Source organism: Leiobunum rupestre, chromosome 11 (assembly GCF_980474605.1).
Source record: "Leiobunum rupestre chromosome 11, qqLeiRupe1.1.hap1, whole genome shotgun sequence".
In the NCBI taxonomy this organism is placed as follows: domain Eukaryota; kingdom Metazoa; phylum Arthropoda; class Arachnida; order Opiliones; family Sclerosomatidae; genus Leiobunum; species Leiobunum rupestre.
The window spans coordinates 4,721,892-4,743,908 of NC_143394.1; the positions used below are offsets into that span (position 1 = coordinate 4,721,892).

The 22,017-nt window shown below is 35.6% G+C and overlaps 1 protein-coding gene across 1 annotated transcript in view; it reads right to left on the reverse strand.

Annotated features, from left to right (window-relative positions):
- Positions 1-22,017, reverse strand: part of Mef2 (myocyte enhancer factor 2) — a 146,207-nt gene that overhangs the window by 47,660 nt on the left and 76,530 nt on the right. The window contains exon 3 of the mRNA XM_090163857.1: positions 11,897-11,989. The gene's annotated coding sequence lies outside the window, so the exon portion shown is untranslated. The remainder of the gene's footprint in view (positions 1-11,896; positions 11,990-22,017) is intronic.

A 22,017-nucleotide genomic window follows, 5' to 3' on the forward strand; every position in this document is an offset into this window, starting at 1 on the left:
CGAACAACGATAACCTGATTGAATTATGAACATTTTTGACTTTATTTTTAGTCTCATTGTTTATTTAACTGACGGTATTTCGCTCGACCTGACACGTTACTTAAAGACGTTTTGTTCGCCGCGAATATTTTGATTTCCAGTTGTATAACGGTGACAATCTCAAAACGTTACATCATTTTTTAATTATCTTTGTGATTGGAAAATGATTAGGAATTTTGAATAAGAAATCTATATATTCAAATATGACCTACTACGAATTTTAAATAAAACATTTAATGTTCAGAATTATGAATAGGAAGTGTTCGTGTTACAAACTGAGCTGTCAAATTTTAACAATTTTGAAACGTGTTTATTTGAAAAATTATTAACCTACCGCTATTCCCATAATTACATAAATTTTTAAATTAAGGGTAATGACCTCTAACTAGTATATATTTTTAAAAATCACCAAGTTAGACCTACACGGCAGAAAATACTTTTCATCAAATAAAATAAATTAGCCACGATAATTTGGAATACGTCGTATTCAAGGTGAAAGTATCGTAGGACCCATGACGGCACAGTAATCAGTTTTTAAACGATATAGACGAGAAACATTTCCCCAACACAATTAAGAAGCGTAGCAACAATTACGAAATACGGATATGTATCGAAGTTTTCTATATGTCGGTTAATTATCTAAAATAATATCGTTTCGGTATGCTTCGTAATAAAACTTTCTGAACGGTTTAAGAAGCTGTTGGGGGAGGGGAGGGGGGGGGATACGTTTGAATTCGCCATTCCACGCTGGAGATAAACGATTCTAATAAGGAAGAAAAATACATTTCACAAAACTTGTTTTCATTTTGGGGGAAACCGATTCAGGCCAGTAGATCGCTTTTTTCCTCTCTTCCTTTCCAATTTAATTTACGGTTTCGTAGGACTCGCGAAGCGCTGGGAAAGGCTGCCGTTAAAAAACGAAAGTCTGTTAAAGGTTACTTCCTACAGGAATATACGAACAGTGAAAGTGTAACAAAACGAAATTGGACATATTTACGAAATGTGGGTGAGGAAAAGCGTTCTAACTAAGAAATGATAATATTACCCACACTGACCTCTGGTGGTGCGTTTTTATATTTATGAAAAGTGGAACGTACAGAAAGGTTTATTCGGCTTTATGATTCAAACCTCATCATACCGGTTTTACCATCGTTTGCTATTGATGAATTTCATACTTTCATCTTTACCGTGTGGATTAAACAAGAATAAATATTTATAATATGACTCCCATAACACCCTATGCTCATTGAGTAAGCTCCTCCCCCCGTTAACAAAATAATATCAGCCCGGAATCTCATTGGGTCCCTAAAACTGACGTCATCCGTAACAGTTATTATCCCTAACTATAAATAAAAACATTATTTTATTAACTAACTAGCGTTGGGTTTTAGTATGTTCCCCTTCCATCACCATGGTAACGCTGGACTCGCAAGGAGACGACCGGAGTTGATTTTCACCGATTTTGTTTAAATTCGAGGGATAAGTAGACCTATATGTAACTTGAAATTTCCCAAAAGTTCAAGTTTAGACGCGCTTTAGTTTTGCCATGGCAACCAAAAATGTTTTCGATTACTTAAAATCTACTTTTCCCTATGTAATTTAACATGGAGAAATCGCTGATTTTTAAATATTAAAAAAATAAATTATGTTTCAAAAACTGTACATTGGGTAAAATTTTGACAATTTACTTGCATTTACCTAATTTACACATTTTACTAATATTTACCGAAATGTACCCATTTTTACCCATTTTAAATAATATAACCCAAATTTATTTGTATTTACTCAATTTGCTTATTTTTTAACAAATTTACACGCATTTACCCAAATTAACCTGAATTTACCCAATGTACAATTTTTTTAATATAATTTATTTTTTAATATTAAAAAGTTTTCAACCATTAAATCTGCGATTTCTCCATGTTAATTTCCATATTGAAAAGTTGGTTTTTAAGTTATCAAAAACCTTTTTGGTGGCCATGGCAAAACTAAAACCCGTGAAACCTTTCCCTTTCGAAATATTTCAAGTTACATAAAGGTCTACTTATGCCCCGAATTTGAACTAAATCGGTGAAAATCAACTCGGTTCAAGGGATATCTGTTAGTAACCATGGCGATAGTTTTGTCGGCTTCGTTACGCAAAGCTAACGGTTATTTATTCACGTGGAGGTACATTCTTTAGTTAAGCTAGTTAACTAACACGTGCTCACAGCTCCTCCCCTTCCGTACCTCGTGATCCGACCAATCATATTGTAGAATTTTTCCAGCCCTCCGACCTAAATTGAAATGACCGAATTTGTATAAAATTTTAATCAAGACATTCAGTTTGAAATAATCTTGATTTCTTGATCAAATTGGAATAAAGTTGAATTTCATACATTCTAAAAATGTGCTACATATGAATGATTGTCATTGGAAGTCAAATTTCGATCTGCCCAATTTTAATACAGTCTTCGAATAAAATTTGATCCTCCATTTTCGTCAATAATCGCTAAAATGGTTTATTGTTGGAGGTTATATTCCCTTTAATTATGATTTCTTATTTGCTAGCCCAGAATTTCGAGTAAGTGGGGGTTTATAATGTTCAGAAACTTTAACAAAAATCTCACAAAAATTGGGCGAAAAATATTTATTTTAAGGAAACTACTTCCAAATTCAATATTTACCTAAAACAGCGCCACCTTTCGGTTGTAAATTCAAACTAAAACCGGCTGTCCCGATTCCAACCCAACCGTAAAAAAAGCACAGACGAAACAAGTGAAGAATAAACAACCGCTAACTAGATCTGACCTAGAAAAAAACGCGATGAATAACCACTAATAAACACCCCCGTTATCGGACCAAATTCGAACCTCTGCAGTAAGAGATCCGCTGGGTCCACCCTAAGGTCGCATACTAAGAGCGAAGCAAGCAGCTGTAGGATATCGAGTTATGGGGTCACAACTCCGAACCAACAACGGGGTGTACGCGACTATTGGTAAACAAAATGCGAGGGCTGCACGCAGCTGTTAGGCCTTTGCTAAGACGAGCACGTGGCTCGCGCGAGATCGAACTCGGCACGCGCCGAAAGGCTCGAAAGCGGAAGCGCCTCCATCTATTGTTACTTTAAAAAAAAAGTTTTTATCCGTCAATGGAGAAATAAAGCTATTTGTCCCATTTCGCGCGCGTCAAAAAATGATTGGAAATATACCGTTATTTGCGACGCCGTTCTTGTTTTCCCGTTCCCCTTTTTACGCGTAGTGACATCTGGCGAAGGTGGAACTTATTCCCGTGAAAAGATACGGTAGTCGTTTTACGCTTATAGCGTTATATAATTTATTACCAAAAATTCTATATTTTAAAGGAATGATTAATTCCTTAATTTATTAAAATGTTTTTATATATGTTTAGATCAGATGTCAGAGGTAAGTTTTAGGAAAATATTAAAAAATTTAATTTATATACCTGGTTTCCTAACTATAAAATAATACTTACATAGACTGGTATCTGAAAAACCACAATTGTTTTTATTTAAAAATAGTGTATTTTTAAAATATCAAGAAAAATGAGTTTGATATATAACGCAACAAATCCATTTTACATTTAATACTTTGGGCGCCCCCTTTGGCGTTCCTTGGCCATCGTCGCCCGGGGTCAATGCCCCCCACCCTCACTACGCCTCTGTTTAGGGCCCAAATAATGTCATCGCGAGCCTTCTAAGGGAAATTTCCCATAGGGAACTAACACTCCGTAGCTTTGGTTGTGGCCGCCATGTTGGGTAGATTTTTTTTCAATAGGAAATAGCATGGGTGACGTCGTGTGGCGTAGAACTGTTAGCTCCCTATGGGGGGTTGGTGAGCAGTTGAATGGCACCCCACCGGGTCCCGCGGATTTGGCCCCTCCCTCTGCACGGCCCTGGGCGACCCTGTTTCTACCTCGAAATCCTAGAATGGGCATAAAGTATCAATCTAAAGAAACAAAGAATCAGCAGGCAGCGTACGATTCTTTTAGGCTTTGTCAACTTATTCCTTTTTGTAAATACGATTTCGTTCTTTTGAATCGCTTTGCGGCCGCAAAGGGGAGACCCGAACAATGGGATTTGGAATCGCTCTCTCCCCAACCGCCCTCCCACCTTCGCCGCAAACGGAACGCGCCGCCAAGGAGATAAATGAAACCGATTGGATTGTAGCCCGGCGCGCTTCAAAAGACATTTTTTAGGTTCAAAACTCAACAGGATCGAGATTCGCTTATTGGCTTCGTGGAATTACTCAATTCGACGGTTTAATTGAGAGGTTAATTTCAAAATAAAATTTGGTCAAAATATATAGCAAGTTTCAAATTTATATTTATAGCAGGTTTTAAGATTAAATTTGGTCAAAATATATAGCAAGTTTCAAATTTATATTTATAGTAGGTTTTAAGATTAAATTTGGTCAAAATATATAACGGGTTTCAATATTAAATTTGATTAAAATATATAGCCGATTTCAAAATTAAATTATTAAAATATTTATTTTAATAATTTAATTTTTAAATCGGCTATATAACTAGATTCGAAGATTTTTTTGTAAAAATTAAAAATATACATTAGGTTTCAAAGTGAAATTTGGTCTATTTATATATCGGGTCTCTGAATGAAAATTGCTCAAAACATAAATCGGGTTTCACAATGGAAATTGTTCAAAACATAATTCGGGTTCCACAATGGAAATTGTTCAAAAAATAAATCGGGTTTCACAATGGAAATTGCTCAAAACAAAAACGGGTTTCACAATGGAAATTGCTCAAAACAAAATCGGGTTTCACAATGGAAATTGCTCAAAACAAAATCGGGTTTCACAATGGAAATTGCTCAAAAAAAATCGGGTTTCACAATGGAAATTGCTCAAAACAAAATCGGGTTTCACAATGGAAAATTGCTCAAAACAAAAACGGGTTTAACAATGGAAATTGCTCAAAACAAAAACGGGTTTAACAATGGAAATTGCTCAAAACATAAATCGGGTTTCACAATGGAAATTGCTCAAAACAAAAACGGGTTTCACAATGGAAATTGCTCAAAACAAAATCGGGTTTCACAATGGAAATTGCTCAAAACAAAATCGGGTTTCACAATGGAAATTGCTCAAAACAAAATCGGGTTTCACAATGGAAATTGCTCAAAACAAAATCGGGTTTCACAATGGAAAATTGATCAAAACAAAAACGGGTTTAACAATGGAAATTGCTCAAAACATAATTCGGGTTTCACAATGGAAATTGCTCAAAACAAAATCGGGTTTCACGACGAAAATTGGTAAAAAAATATCAAAATCTTAAAATTTGTTGAGTGGGAATCTAAAGAAAATGAAACCTGCGGAAAGTTTTCCAAAGAAAAACTTCAATTTGACCTACAACATGACCCTCTTGTTTTAACATCGGGGGAATGTTTTGGCAGGCTGATTATTGGCTCGGGATCCCGCGGAAGAGCGGGTTTCGCCTTCGAAATGACACATGGCGTGGGCGGACGGCCGGGAGAAACTCAAACGGGAAACGCGGAATGCATTTTCTTGAATAGGTTACAATTAAGTCGGTGGGGCGCAGAAGGTCGACGGCGCATTTCGCAAAACAAGCCAATCAATCGAAGTTTTCTCTTCTTAACCCATAAAGCTCTTTGACTCGGAAATTATTCCGCGTTTAAAAAGTTCACTTTTTAACCATGGATGGGACTTCGAAATGGGTTAAAAAAATTAAGAAAGATTTAGAATCGAATGAAATTTGGGCAAAGTTTACAATTTCGTTCGCACTTGAATCACAGATTTTGTGTGCGGGATTTTAAATCCTTAAAGGCCGACTACATATTTATTCGGTTTACTCAGTTTCTCCCTAGCATATTTATCTTGCAGCGAGCCAGCTTCCAGTGAAAGACAGAGTAAACCGAATAACTATGTAGTCGGCCTTTAAGTGATTTCAGAAATCCGAAAAAGATTTTCGCGATTTTATGGCACGATTTCTGTGACAATTTTTGTTAATGCTGATTACAAGATTGTGTCCAATTTTTGCCAAGATTTCATGATTTTGAAACTAATTTCAAGCAGTGTTCCGAAGTGGTAAATGTCAGGTGTCCAATAATGTGCCAATAGTGGTAAATACCGACCTGGTTAATAATACTTTTACTGGCTAATATGCCAAATAGTGCCAAATAATTAATTTTAATAAAAATAAAAAAACATACCAGATAAAAAAAATATTTGTGCTATTTTCGACAAATATACTGGATTAGTTGCCAGGTTTTGGGCTAATAACTCAATTATAGCCCAATCTAGTTATTTCTTTTGGCTATTTTTCAACGATTTTTCTTTAGTTTGAATTCATCTGCTATATATCTTTAAGGTGTTTTAAAACATTTATCTCACATGTAAGTGATGCTACATATCTGAAAGATATTATTTACATCATTTGAATGCATTTACTGATTATAAGTCACTATTTGTCACTTAATGCCACTGACATGGACTTTATTCTAAAAAAGTGACATTTAGGTGACACTGATTTCGAGATTTCTAAATTATTATTTTTGTTATGTAGGGTGTCGTTCAACTCGTTGAGAAACGTTATTTTTAATAAACCAATTCACAAATTGCTTACAGGATACACACATTTAGAGCGAAGCCATTAGAGGTTCGATTTTAAAGCTTTTATTTATAGTAGATGGCGCCAGTTTAAACTCTAGGCGAAAACGCGGTAAAACAATTTTATAGCGCATCAGTGATGGCAGCGGGGTTGACAATAAAGGGGGTCGACAGTGGGTCATTAACGCGCGTGAAGCAAACTGATGACGACAAGCATGAGTATCTGACACATTGACATCATCAGCCGGTGACAACCCCCTTTTATTTTCAGCCCCACAATCTCCCGCTGGCTGCACGACGAGTTAAAATTGACTCCTTACATTTTCTCCTGAAGTTTCTCTTGTAGCGATGAATTCTATCACAGTCGTATTATGTTAAAAACCAGAAAAGTTAATAGTCAGGGTTCGTACAGAATTTCCGGAACTAAATTCCCTGACATTTTCAAGTTTCCACTGACCAAATTGCCAAATTTTCCCTGACCATTTTTGTAGAATAAATGAATGTTTTGAGGAAAAATCTTGAAAAATATTGATTATATACTTTTAATACATCTTCCAAAAATTTATTTGCCTGAATTTTTTGGGGTCGTTTTAAAATTCCCTGACTTTTTTGGACCATTTTAAAATTTCCTGACTATTCCCTGACCATTTGGAAATATTTTCAAATTCCCCGACTATTCCCTGACCATTTGGAAATATTTTCAAATTCCCCGACTATTCCCTGACTTTTTTGGACCATTTTAAAATTCCCTGACTATTCCCTGACCATTTGGAAATATTTTAAAATTTCCTGACTATTCCCTGACCATTTGGAAATATTTTAAAATTCCCTGACTATTCCCTTAATTTTTGGAACATTTTTAAAATTCCCTGACTATTCCCTTACTTTTTTGGACCATTTTCAAATTCCCTGACTATTCCCTTACTTTTTTGGACCATTTTCAAATTCCCTGACTATTCCCTTACTTTTTTTTAACCATTTTAAAATTACCTGACTTTTCCCTTCAGGACCTTTTGGACCATTTTAAAATTACCTGACTTTTCCCTTCAGGACCTTTTGGACCATTTTAAAATTACCTGACTTTTCCCTTCAGGACCTTTTGGACCATTTTAAAATTACCTGACTTTTCCCTTCAGGACCTTTTGGACCATTTTCAAATTCCATGACCTTTCTGAAACATTTTCAAATTCCCTGACCTTTCGGACACATTTTCCCCTGACTTTTCCACGTCGTGTACGAACCTGATAGTGCGAACTGTCCCCATAACTACAGAAAGTACCCTCCGATAATGTTAGGGGGGGGGGGGGAATATTTAGTATTTCATATTTACGGTTCTTTATTTTGAGAAAATGAAAAAACGCCGTGAAATACGGTTTGGAAGAAATGATAATAACTGAAAATATTTTACGCAAAAACGTTCGTTTTTTCTCATTGATTGGCGGTCGACCTTCTCTGACCGGCTAACATGCTTATAAACGGGGACTGAAGCGTTAGTAACATTTTCCCCACATAAAGGAGCGAGACGTGACTTTTCGCTAAAATAGGTTTCCAAAGTGAAGAAATATTTAAACGATGGGACATCAATAGTTTGGGTCGAATCCTTGAAATTTAGGAAATTTTATTCAAGATTGTTATTATTCGTTAAATTTGTATAAAATAAAGGTGTTTCGGAAATACTGGCTTTGCCGTTGATTATGATTATAGCGGTTTTAGCATAAATTCGGATGATTTATCGATAATATTTCATATTTTGTCCTAAATATCATACGGATCTTTCAGTGTAAAATTTACAATGACGTTTTCCGACTAATTATCAAAGGGCGGTGTTCGACTCAAATATTTCATAATGTTTCCGACCAAAATATCAAAATCCCGTTTTCCACTAACAACGGCTTTCCGACCGAAATATCGAAAAGGACGCTTTCCGACCGAAATATCGAAAAGGACGCTTTCCCACCGAAATATCGAAAAGGACGCTTTCCCACCGAAATATCGAAAAGGACGCTTTCCGACCGAAATATCGAAAAGGACGCTTTCCCACCGAAATATCGAAAAGGACGCTTTCCCACCGAAATATCGAAAAGGACGCTTTCCCACCGAAATATCGAAAAGGACGCTTTCCCACCGAAATATCGAAAAGGACGCTTTCCCACCGAAATATCGAAAAGGACGCTTTCCGACCGAAATATCGAAAAGGACGCTTTCCGACCGAAATATCGAAAAGGACGCTTTCCGACCGAAATATCGAAAAGGACGCTTTCCCACCGAAATATCGAAAAGGACGCTTTCCCACCGAAATATCGAAAAGGACGCTTTCCCACCGAAATATCGAAAAGGACGCTTTCCCACCGAAATATCGAAAAGGACGCTTTCCCACCGAAATATCGAAAAGGACGCTTTCCCACCGAAATATCGAAAAGGACGCTTTCCCACCGAAATATCGAAAAGGACGCTTTCCCACCGAAATATCGAAAAGGACGCTTTCCCACCGAAATATCGAAAAGGACGCTTTCCCACCGAAATATCGAAAAGGACGCTTTCCCACCGAAATATCGAAAAGGACGCTTTCCCACCGAAATATCGAAAAGGACGCTTTCCCACCGAAATATCGAAAAGGACGCTTTCCCACCGAAATATCGAAAAGAACGCTTTCCCACCGAAATATCGAAAAGAACGCTTTCCCACCGAAATATCGAAAAGGACGCTTTCCCACCGAAATATCGAAAAGGACGCTTTCCCACCGAAATATCGAAAAGGACGCTTTCCCACCGAAATATCGAAAAGGACGCTTTCCCACCGAAATATCGAAAAGGACGCTTTCCGACCGAAATATCGAAAAGGACGCTTTCCGACCGAAATATCGAAAAGGACGCTTTCCCACCGAAATATCGAAAAGGACGCTTTCCGACCGAAATATCGAAAAGGACGCTTTCCGACCGAAATATCGAAAAGGACGCTTTCCGACCGAAATATCGAAAAGGACGCTTTCCGACCGAAATATCGAAAAGGACGCTTTCCGACCGAAATATCGAAAAGGACGCTTTCCGACCGAAATATCGAAAAGGACGCTTTCCGACCGAAATATCGAAAAGGACGCTTTCCGACCGAAATATCGAAAAGGACGCTTTCCGACCGAATATCGAAAAGGACGCTTTCCGACCGAATATCGAAAAGGACGCTTTCCGACCGAATATCGAAAAGGACGCTTTCCGACCGAATATCGAAAAGGACGCTTTCCGACCGAATATCGAAAAGGACGCTTTCCGACCGAAATATCGAAAAGGACGCTTTCCGACCGAAATATCGAAAAGGACGCTTTCCGACCGAAATATCGAAAAGGACGCTTTCCGACCGAAATATCGAAAAGGACGCTTTCCGACCGAAATATCGAAAAGGACGCTTTCCGACCGAAATATCGAAAAGGACGCTTTCCGACCGAAATATCGAAAACACCGCTTTCCGACCGAAATATCGAAAAGGACGCTTTCCGACCGAAATATCGAAAACACCGCTTTCCGACCGAAATATCGAAAACACCGCTTTCCGACCGAAATATCGAAAACACCGCTTTCCGACCGAAATATCGAAAACACCGCTTTCCGACCGAAATATCGAAAACAACGCTTTCCGACCGAAATATCGATAAGAACGCTTTCCGACCGAAATATCGATAATTTGAAGCAATTAAAATTTTCGGAAGAATCAGCATTCCTTATTGAGGCGAGATGTCGGACATACGAAAGACTTGAGAAGAGATTGTTGACCTTTGGTTTAATTTGTTGGCGAATAAAATGTCGAAATATCCGAACACCGGCGAGTGAATCATTTTCATTGGAAAAAATAATCGTCGCTTCGCAAATGGCTCGAGGTTTTCGGTGATCTCAATTTCATTTATTTCCTACTTCTGAAACCGCGAAGGCGACTGTCGACCCCTCCCCCCAAACAGGCGATCAACGATACACGTTTCTTAATGATTTTCTAATTATTTTTACGCAAATTAAGTTACTTAATCTTTCTAATCGATGTATAAAAAATCGTTTCTAACGAATGCTCGAATTTATATGTTATAATCTAAATTTAATTACGGGGTAGTTTTTACAACCTGATATTGACAGCGGCAATTTGAGATATCAAAACATGTATCTCAATGCGAATGAGATAAAGCTCTAAAATTTTCATTAATTTCAAAAAATATATTCAAATGCGATAAAAGCTAAGCTCGAAAATGTTTATAAGATTTCCAAATGTTTATAAGATTTCCAAATGTTTATAAGATTTCCAAATGTTTATAAGATTTCCAAATGTTTATAAGATTTCCAAATGTTTATAAGATTTCCAAATGTTTATAAGATTTCCAAATGTTTATAAGATTTCCAAATGTTTATAAGATTTCCAAATGTTTATAAGATTTCCAAATGTTTATAAGATTTCCAAATGTTCGAAAATTTTAAATGAACGCCAAAAAGTTCGAAAATATGATCCGATCGCCAAATAGTTCGAAAATATGATCCGATCGCCAAATAGTTCGAAAATATGATCCGATCGCCAAATAGTTCGAAAATATGATCCGATCGCCAAATAGTTCGAAAATATGATCCGATCGCCAAATAGTTCGAAAATATGATCCGATCGCCAAATAGTTCGAAAATATGATCCGATCGCCAAATAGTTCGAAAATATGATCCGATCGCCAAATAGTTCGAAAATATGATCCGATCGCCAAATAGTTCGAAAATATGATCCGATCGCCAAATAGTTCGAAAATATGATCCGATCGCCAAATAGTTCGAAAATATGATCCGATCGCCAAATAGTTCGAAAATATGATCCGATCGCCAAATAGTTCGAAAATATGATCCGATCGCCAAATAGTTCGAAAATATGATCCGATCGCCCAATAGTTCGAAAATATGATCCGATCGCCCAATAGTTCGAAAATATGATCCGATCGCCAAATAGTTCGAAAATATGATCCGATCGCCAAATAGTTCGAAAATATGATCCGAATACGAAGTTTGAAAAATGTATCCGAATGCGAAACATTTCCCAAAAATGACCGACTCAAAATGTTAGCAATATTATCCAAATGCGAAAACGTTCGCAAAATTATCAAACCATTTACGTAAAATTATTTAAACGTTTCGAACTTCAATCATACTAAACTAATCATAAGCTTAATTCACCATTTCAACACAGTATGTAGTTTATAAATATGCAAATTCTATTAAACAGAAGCCTCCAAACCTGATAATAAAAATAAAATTTACCTTTCAGAAGATTTGCTGGAAGAGAGTCCCTGAAATCAGAGTTGTCTTTTCCGAAACAAACAAAATCGGCCCTCGAGATCAAAGAAGATATATCTATTGCCAAAATAAACGGAAAACATTGATTATTGACGATTCTAATAACTTAATAAACAGTTCTTTGTTCAAGAAAGTTGTCATAATAAATTAAAGGGGACTAAAATTAATACCCTGGTTTGAATGCCATATTTCGTCAACCGTTTGAATGTCATATTCTTTGATGACTAAATTTTATCCAAAAATAATTTTAGATTAAAATTATTCCTAAATAAATAACTTAAAGGATTACGAATTCATTGCAAACTCGAAATGAAAAACTGCAATTTGACCTACTAGTCAAATTATTCGGGTTTTCTCAAGGGCGAATTAGACCATTATTGAATAATTATTCCTTAAACGTGTTGGGCATAATTTAGACAATTATGGGCGATTCTAAAATTTCAATATATTACACAATTAAAACGTAAATTATTTAAAATATACAATAGACGATTTCAAACTATATTTGATTTAGATTTTTAGACCCACATTATTTTTGAACAATTAAAGACGATATTAAACTAATCTTAAATTTTAGATAATTTATTCCCGAGACGAATTTTGTACAAAAAATTGTTTTCTGGACTATTTAGGACTATTCGCCACCAAATTTATATTTTAAATAACTTTTTTATTATAATATATTACTGTCGATTCTAAACAAAGTTTAGATATTAAATCATAAATTATTCCTTAAGACGATATTAGGCTGTTAGTTTTTTAGAATAAAATTGTTTTCTGGACAGTTAATTAAAATAAATATATGAGACGATATGGACTTAAATAGGTTTCTAATTGAAATTATTCTGGACAATTTCAAACTCCGAAATTACTCGCTTTTTGGGATTTTTATTTAATTGTGTGAGAATGAGTACATACGGGTGTTTCGATTATTATAATTATTCCGATGTAGGCATATCGCGGCGTAATCGGATTGTAACATGACGCCAATAAATCGAGAAATTCTTCCGCATTCTGGCGACGTCAGATAAACAAGAGTAAATAAAACGAAATCCGTATTCTTTAATAGCAATCGAAACTTTCGCGATGGCTCCGGGCTATAAACGCTGACCCACATACGGACGACGGAGATTTTCGGGAGGAACCAATGACCCATCTAACGGCACCTTCCAAAGTTAGCGTCTCTCCGCGCCTGCCTTATTTACAATTTTCCGTTCGGGGTCATCCCTGCAAAATACCCTCGTCTTTAAAAGTCCTTATTTTATTCAGACGATTTGGCGATTAACAAATTCCTTACGCGGTAGTTTCAAGATCGAACAATCGAAAAAACGTTTGAATTTAACTACAGGAATTCTTTAAATTATTTCTATGAATTAGACGACTTTATGTCAAATTATTATTTGGTAGTCAAAATAAATTATTTAGTAGAATATTTTAGACAAAGCGATATTCAATTTTTATTCGATTAATTCTAGATAAAATAAATTTCTTCAACGATTTTAAACAAAAATTATTTCTTCGACGATTTTAGACCTGATAAATTAATTCTTCAACGATTTTAGACCTGATAAATTAATTCTTCAACGATTTTAGACCTGATAAATTAATTCTTCAACGATTTTAGACCTGATAAATTAATTCTTCAACGATGTTAGACTAGATAAATTATTTCTTCAACGATTTTAGGGCAGATAAATCAATTCTTCGACGATTTTAGGGCAGATAAATTATTTCTTCGACGATTTTAGGGCAGATAAATTAATTCTTCAACGATTTTAGACTAGATAAATTAATTCTTCAACGATGTTAGACTAGATAAATTATTTCTTTGACCATTTTGGACAAAAATGATTATCTAGATGATTTTCGACAAAATAAATTATCCTTCGTCAAATAAAATATGAAACGAATTTGTTTTCAAATCATATCTTTTGACCCTGGGGCTCGTGAGTAATTTTAGCATTTCAAATCCCTGACTTATTCCAAGTTATCCCAATTTGTGGCAATATTCCCAATGTTTAAATAGGTAAAAGTAGAAAGTGAAACAATTTATTTTAAATATCACAAACTTAATTATATTTTATAACAGTATACTGAGATCGTGCCAGGCATAAGACCTAATTTTTTTCGCCAACTATAGTGGGAATATTATTCGCAAAGTTTGTTCACTGATAAAATCCCCGACTTTTTCCCTCATTTGTAAATCCCCGACTTATCCACGAACGCTGTAACCAACTCGAATCTCGCAAAGTTTCAATAAAATCGTAATATTCTAAACAACTTGCAGTCCGGACTGATTATCACTGATTATCTAATGAAGGCAACGGGTAAGTCATTACCGCGTCCAGGAAAACCCCGAGAATTCCAGCTGAGAAGGGAAACTAAACCGTTTTCGTTTGAAAAGAAATTTCGTCGATGGTGGCGAGTCAAAACAAAAGAGCGTCCTCTATATGGGTTAGTGGCCCCGACGCGAAACATTGCAAACCGGGTATACGCGAACCCCTTCCAAAGACCCAGAACGGAATATCACAGAGCGGCTTATGGCTTTTTTAATAGCCCAAATTCGTCCGAACAATTTTGGGTTCCCTACACCTGACTAAGAGTCAACATCCCGGCGCCCAAAAATGGGTCACGGACGAAGGACAGGTATTTTCGGCATCAGTCTTAAGCTATTGTTTTCTTTGCGGATGATGAATCCAAAAGCGTAGTTACAAAATATGGTAACTCGGAAATAATGAAAAAATTTAAATTATTATGTTAAAATAATCAATGCGAAATATTGTATAGACACGTTAAGGTACCCCTCGATAACGTGAACGGGAAACTTTTAGCGGCGTGCAGGTTGTAGAAAACAATCCTACAGGTTTTCCCTATTGGGAAATCGCCAACAAGTAGTATTTCCGAGAGCCAGGACCTGCAAATTACTGTTTATATAGTGCCATGGAAACTTGATTTGAAAAATATGGCAACTACTAATTTTTGTTCTTAGACATTTTTATTTACCAAATATGGTAAGTACTACTTTCCCAAGTTACCATCTTTTTTTTTTAATATTTGATTTGCAAAATATTCTCGAGTTAACGTATTTGTGCATAAAAAATGTATGAAAAAATTGCTTGCCAAAATAAGATAATTTCGTCAATTTCCGAATAACCATATTTGTGCAAAGATCATTTGCTTGGCAAAATAAGGAAATTTGTAAATTTGTCGAGTTACCATATTTGCGCGTAGACAACTTGATTTGCAAGATTTGGTAACTACTCATTTTCCCAATAAACTGATTTTGGGTGTAGAAATGAGATTTTTTACAAAATATGTTAACTACAAATTTTCCCAAAGTACCATCTTTTTGATTTGATTTGAAAAATATTGTAACATTAAAATTTCCCGAGTTGCCACATTTACGCATAAACAATTTGTGAAAATAGGTTAATTTCAAGAGAAAAGTTGAATCTTTTTCAAAAATCTAATTTTATTGAAGCGAACCGTTTCATTTTTTGGACATACTATATTTTAGCGTAAAGTTCCAACGGTTGATGCTCCTCAGATCCGATAGCCAACTATCCAGCACAAAGAAGTTGGAAATCTCGATCAGCCATAGAACCCGCGAGCAAGCGGAGTTTGGAGGAAACACAGATGGGAAACTCATTATAATTCGACGGTGAAATTTTATAAACCTAACAATCGCTAATTAGAGATTTCGACGATAAAACAGACCAACTAATGAGCTGGGTTTTTATTGATGTTTTTGGTTTCGGTTATTCCCTTGAACGATAGCTTTGATAAACTTTAATTTTAAATTATCATTTAAAGGGTCATAAAAATCGTTCAAATTTCACTAGATATGGGCGCTTGTCTCCGGGAAATTTTGCTCAAAATTTGCAAATGATTCCGTGGCTCTTAAAGAACAAAATATTTATATTTTTGATACCCTAAATTATAATTTTTTTTCAAAAGAAAATTTATGTTAAAATTAAAATTGGGTTTAAATCGTAATTTATATCAGCCAACCTTGTGTACCAAAAATATGTGAACATTTTGAATATGGCTCTCAAAATATTTTTTAACATTGATGAAATCGTTTCTATGGCTTATAAAATCTAAAATCAAAAACAATTTTAAATTAATTTAATTACTATTTAATATTTTAGTACGCTAAGATAAGCTTTGTTTTTTGGAGTTGTTTTAGAATCTATTTGTTGTTATTTTTTAATCATCCATTGACATACATTACAGGATTTAAATCAAGTCACTCATGACTTGGCCCTTAATCAAAATTTTTATATTTTGAAAGAAATAATAATACTTAATTTAAATAATGATTCAGGTCCACCAAAAATATTTAGTTATTTTGCAAAATGGCTCCCAGTAAAATTTAAACTGACCCACTGAAACGTAATTATTAACTTATGATTTTACCAGGGTGACCACAGAATATTTTAAAAGCCTTTAAAAGAATTACAGGAAATTTATCAGTGAAATATAGGTAGAAAATTGGGAGGGAAAAAGGAATAAAATATAAAACTATTTGTTTAAAGCGGATTTAACATTCAAAATAAAGATAATAACCGATAGAAATAATCGGTGAACAGTGTTGGAAATAAGCATATTTAAAAACTAGGACGTTTTTAGCTATCACACGAACCCAAACCTTCATGTTCGCATTTCCCCGCTGCTTGGTTTGGCGCTGGTTGCAGCCTACTTCCAGGGGCTAGTAATCCACACTTTGAAGCTCTCTAGCGCTCTTTCAACTCATCGTAGGAAAATGGGGGAAAAACAGGCGTACTTCTCAACTCACCGGGCCTACAACTCCTTCAAATTCGTGCATAACCTTTTGAAAGACCCTCTATACTCTTCATGTTCAAACTCAAGTAACCGTAAATAACGTCGATAAATCGGTTCCCATAATCCCAAACATCCAAACGATTTAGCGGGGGGATAACATAGAAAGGAGGGGGGCGAATCAGATAGGGGGGAGGGCATTCAAGGTATACGTCAGCGAAAGATGGATCCCCAATTATATCCCTCTGAAAACGACCGACTCTGCGAGTAGAAGCTCCCCTCCGACGTATCATTGACGTCAGTGTTTCCCGAAATAGCTTCCATGTCTACTCGGAGGGGGGAAGACGTCTTTACAGGAGCGGGGCAGCGGCGCCTTTAACGCGGGATTCCCGGTAATACGCTTCGTTTTTACGTTCAAAAATGAGATAAATTAAACGAACCCGGTAATAGACTTGATTGTTAATCTAGACGCTTCGGAAATAAAAATTGGTTTCCCCCTTTTTCACTCCTTCTCTCTCAAGGTCAACTAAGAAAAGGTTTCGGGCTGGCTGGTACTTGTTGCGTGCCACGCGGGGAAGAGCTCAACTAGGAGCGGCTCTTTTTCAACGCGTGACGTCAGTGGAGCACACGCTCAAACCTTCGGCGACTTAATTAGCATATAAAACCGGCGTCGGAACTATTTCGGGGTCCATAATTACCCTCAGATAAGGAACGAAAAACGATCGTGTTGAAAATAGGAGCCATTTTGACGTCACAGGATGTCAAACATGTTTTTTCCTATAGATAAAATATTCATTTGCGCCTATTTGAAACTGAATACAGAAATACCATGAACACTTAAATATATTATTGTTAAATAAATAATAAAATTATTCGATCAACAAGTAATAGCAAAAATAATAATCAGCACCACCTTAGACCCAAGTCATCTAGCGACAGGGTTACAATGCGTAGGAGGGTGGTGGCAAGCCCTGCGTATCACGCGGGCCAACAGCTCCCTACACTAACTATTACCGTTAACCTCCAATACCAATAGCGGGCCTTACGGGCTGCACGGGCCCCGTTAATTTTAACTGGGGGACTCAGTTGGAGAGAGAGCCGATACAACAGGGCCCCACTCAAATCTTCAATATAACAAAAATAGGATTATATTTTAAAAATATAGCACTTTATAGGACTAATTTTAAAAATTATAGGATTTTATAGGACTATATATGCTATTTCATTTACTAACTTTATGCATTTAAAAACAAAATCTATATTTCGTGAAATAAATCTTTGATTTTCACTTCAAAATAGAAACTATTTAACCATTTTACCACCAATATATACTAAAACCTAACCATGTTAACAATAACAAAAGTATAGACTAGAGTGACTTGGTATAGGAAATCATCCTATAGCTAAATCTAGCAATTTAACTGACAAGTGAGTGGCGGTCTTTGAAATGGGCCAAATATCAAAATTATAGGATTTTATAGGACTATTTATGCTATTTTATTTACTAACTTTATGCATTTAAAAACAAAATCTATATTTCGTGAAATAAATCTTTGATTTTCACTTCAAAATAGAAACTATTTAACCATTTTACCACCAAAATATACTAGTAGCTAACCATGTTAACAATAACAAAAGTATAGACTAGAGTGACTTGGTATAGGAAATCATCCTATAGCTAAATCTAGCAATTTAACTGACAAGTGAGTGGCGGTCTTTGAAATGGGCCAAATATCAAAATTATAGGATTTTATAGGACTTTTTGGGTACTTTACTAAAGATATAGGATGTTACAGGACATTTTGGAAAATGTAGGATTTTATAGGGTCTCTGGGGGCCCTGCGGTACTAATTCCATGGGCCCTGTTATGTCGAGTAATAGGGTTTCTTGAGGCCCGGGATTATTAGATAAAAATATAATCAATTTAGAAACCCCACAACACAATGTATCCAAAGTGGTTAACGATGCACGAAAAGTTTAAAACCATTTGCCAAAAAAAAGAGGCGTAAAATTATTAAAAAGTCAAAAATCAATTAAAAAATAAGTAAAATCAAAGAAATCAAGTGAAATAAAATAAAATAAAATCGGAATTGATAAATAACACAAATGAAAATAAAATCAATAAACCAATTTCCACTTGTATATAATAAAACGTTTCTTCCTCAAATTGTCAAAATGTCGTCTGCCACGCCTTACGTTTTAAAGTGACAAATCTCGTGACACAACCCGGCAAAGTGTCATTTGTACGATAAAAAGCAGAACGCGTATCGAAAGGAGCTAATTGAGAATCGCGGCTCAAGGTTTCCTCTCCTTATCCGCGTCTTCCGGCTGAGAGCGCCAGGCACAAAAGATAGCGAAGAGAAGATGATGATAAAAGGGGGTCAACAAAGGAAAGGGGGGGGGGGGCAAAAATCGGAAGCGACCATTACGTAGAGGGCATTATCATAATAGTCAAATTATAGCGGTTAATTCCGTCCGCAGCGCTCCCTGGTGAATAATTAAGGCACTGGCCCACTTCCAACCATACGTAATCCCTCTTATCCGCGCACGGGAGATACTTCTATAATTGTTTCGGGAAAAACAAGTTCGCCAAGCTATAAATCCTCTTACGAGCGTTTAAGTCATAATATTGTATTTATTTATCCTTAGGGAGAATTACATTACAAACGATAGGAACTCGTAACTAATACTAGGAATAGTAAAAGCAATGAGCGGCTGTGACCTTATCATGCTAAGAAACGGAATGGAGTCAAATCTATTTCTCTCAGGGCATCACGGTCTAAGCTGCAAGCTAGGAGCCACAAACACAAGGAGAACGCAGCTAGCCTTTAAACACGCTAACGCAGTGTTGTGTACAAATTCCATTGGACGAGCCTTAACGCTGAAAGTTTTACGGGCGGGGGCAAGACCACTTCCGAATTTCCCCTTCCGACGGCAGCAGGCGCTAAAACGTCTAGCTAATAAAAAATGTACGCAAGAAAATGCACAATTTTTGATCGGTTGCGTTCTCCTCGTGTGGGGTGCTGTGTTTGTTGTTCCTAACTGAAAGGAACCAATGAAATACCAGGCTAAATTGATGGTGTTTTAATGGGGGAAGCATATTGAGAAAACTAGTGGTACTTTTTGCAATAGAAGTAGTTTAAAATAAGGACCAAATCTTTCAAAATTGGGGACGAATGTGAAACTAACTTATTGGAACTTAATTCCAAAACTGACTAAGAATTTATATTTTCTTTCAGTCCTACAATTTTTTCATGTTACCAAGCTTGTGGCGCTACCGTATGTACTATGTTCGAACTATTTTATCGTTAATCCTCAGATTTGACTATTTTGTAAACAGTCCTTGAGCAGATGTATAAAAATATTTTAAGCCTACGATGGTTTCTCTGGATTACACGAAAATAGGGTACTTTAGGGACCAAACCCTGATTTTAGGGTAGATTAGGGAACTAAAGAAAAATAAGGGCTTTTCGGTATTTTATTGACCTGGTGGGAGCCCTGGCATAGGTGCTAAATACATGCTTTGTATGAATAAAATCTTGTTTAAATTAATGGTTAATAAAAATAGACAATTTTTGGTATGGCATTGTTAGTTTAAAACCGGCGGCAAATAAGAACGAATAGCTACTACTGAAGTACTTGAAGGGTACGGACGAAGTAAAAAACCTTAAAAACAGGTATGGCGAGTGAGAATGTTGAATAATGGGGGTGTTAACCAAGTTTAGGAATAATATTTAGTTGGAAGGAGGTAACCTGGTGAAAAAATGATTTATAACCTATACAGGTAAGAAGTTATTAAGATGGGCTACCCGCGTTTTTCGTGATGGGATAGTAATTAAAGATGACGGTATACTAGTTATCTCATGAATTTACAAAATATTCAGTTTTCTTTTTTCATGAAGGGAACAAACCTTAATAGGCTGGGTTTTTAACAAAAAATAATACACACATCCGTGTACGGCTATTGTACACAGTGAAATGTTAGAAATACCGCGTAATGTCTACGTTTTTGAAATGCAGCCAAAATCCAAATGTTTAGGTGGATGAAGGCGCCATGATTCTTGAGGAGTTGTCGTGAACGTTTTTAAAAATTAAAAATTTAAAGGTGCTTCTTTTTAAATAAGATTTAAGTCGATAAATTTAAAGGGAGTAGAAAGTGTTTGATATTTTCCCGACTGCTGCAATCATCAAATCGGAATTTGTTGCGTTTGCAAATAATTAACAAGTGGGGTCGAAAATATGCCAAAAAAAGGGGGCTGATTTGTGTTTGCCAAAATGCAAAAGCCATTGCATTGTAATTAACGATTATACTCTCTCCGGCTTCAATGGCGTATTTTTAAGTGTTCTGTCTAAAAAGATTGTTCCTTTTCGGAGCCATGCTTTGATCCCTACCGCCCCTTTCGACGGATGTTCATTAAAGAGGTTTGGCAAGTAGTTATGGTTCGAACGACAACGTCGAGAGTCAACTGATCATTTTCGAAGGGGTCACACTATGGAATCGAATAGTTTTTAAATTGAAGATAACACCATATTTTGTCGAGAAGATTGAAAATTTCGGCAAATCCAGAGACAATATTAAAAATACTGGAAAATCCAAAAAAATCCAGGGGAAATATTAAAAATATTTGGAAAATCCCAAAAAAAATCCAGGGGAAATATTAAAAATACTGGAAAATCCAAAAATTCAGAGGATATATTAAAAATACTGGAAAATCCTAAAAACTCCAGAGGAAATATTAAAAATATTTGGAAAATCCCAAAAAAAATCCAAAGGAAATATTAAAAATACTGGAAAATCCAAAAATCCAGAGTAAATATTAAAAATACTGGAAAATCCGAAAATCCAGAGGAAATATTAAAAACTTCGGAAAAATCCAAAAATTCGGAGTAAATATTGAAAACACTGGAAAATCCCAAAATCTAGAGGAAATATTAAAAATTTTCGAAAATCCAAAATTCCAGAGGAAATATTAAATACTGGAATATCCAAACATTCAGAGGAAATATTAAAAATACTGGAAAATCCAAAACTCCAGAGAAAATATTAAAATTACTGGAAAATCCAAAAATTTAGGAAATACTACAAATTTTATAAAACAGAAATCTACACTGTTTCTACAGTAATTTTTTACGAAGTGGTAGTCCCTTGGCAAAGAGTATACGTCAAATTTCATATAATACTTGTTTAAATCAAAATACTGAATATTACATTTTCCCACTTGAATAAAATCATGGCAGATTCATGAAATGGTAAAATTGTACAAATTTTAGTTCAGAAAATGCTCACTTAAAGCAATTCTTAA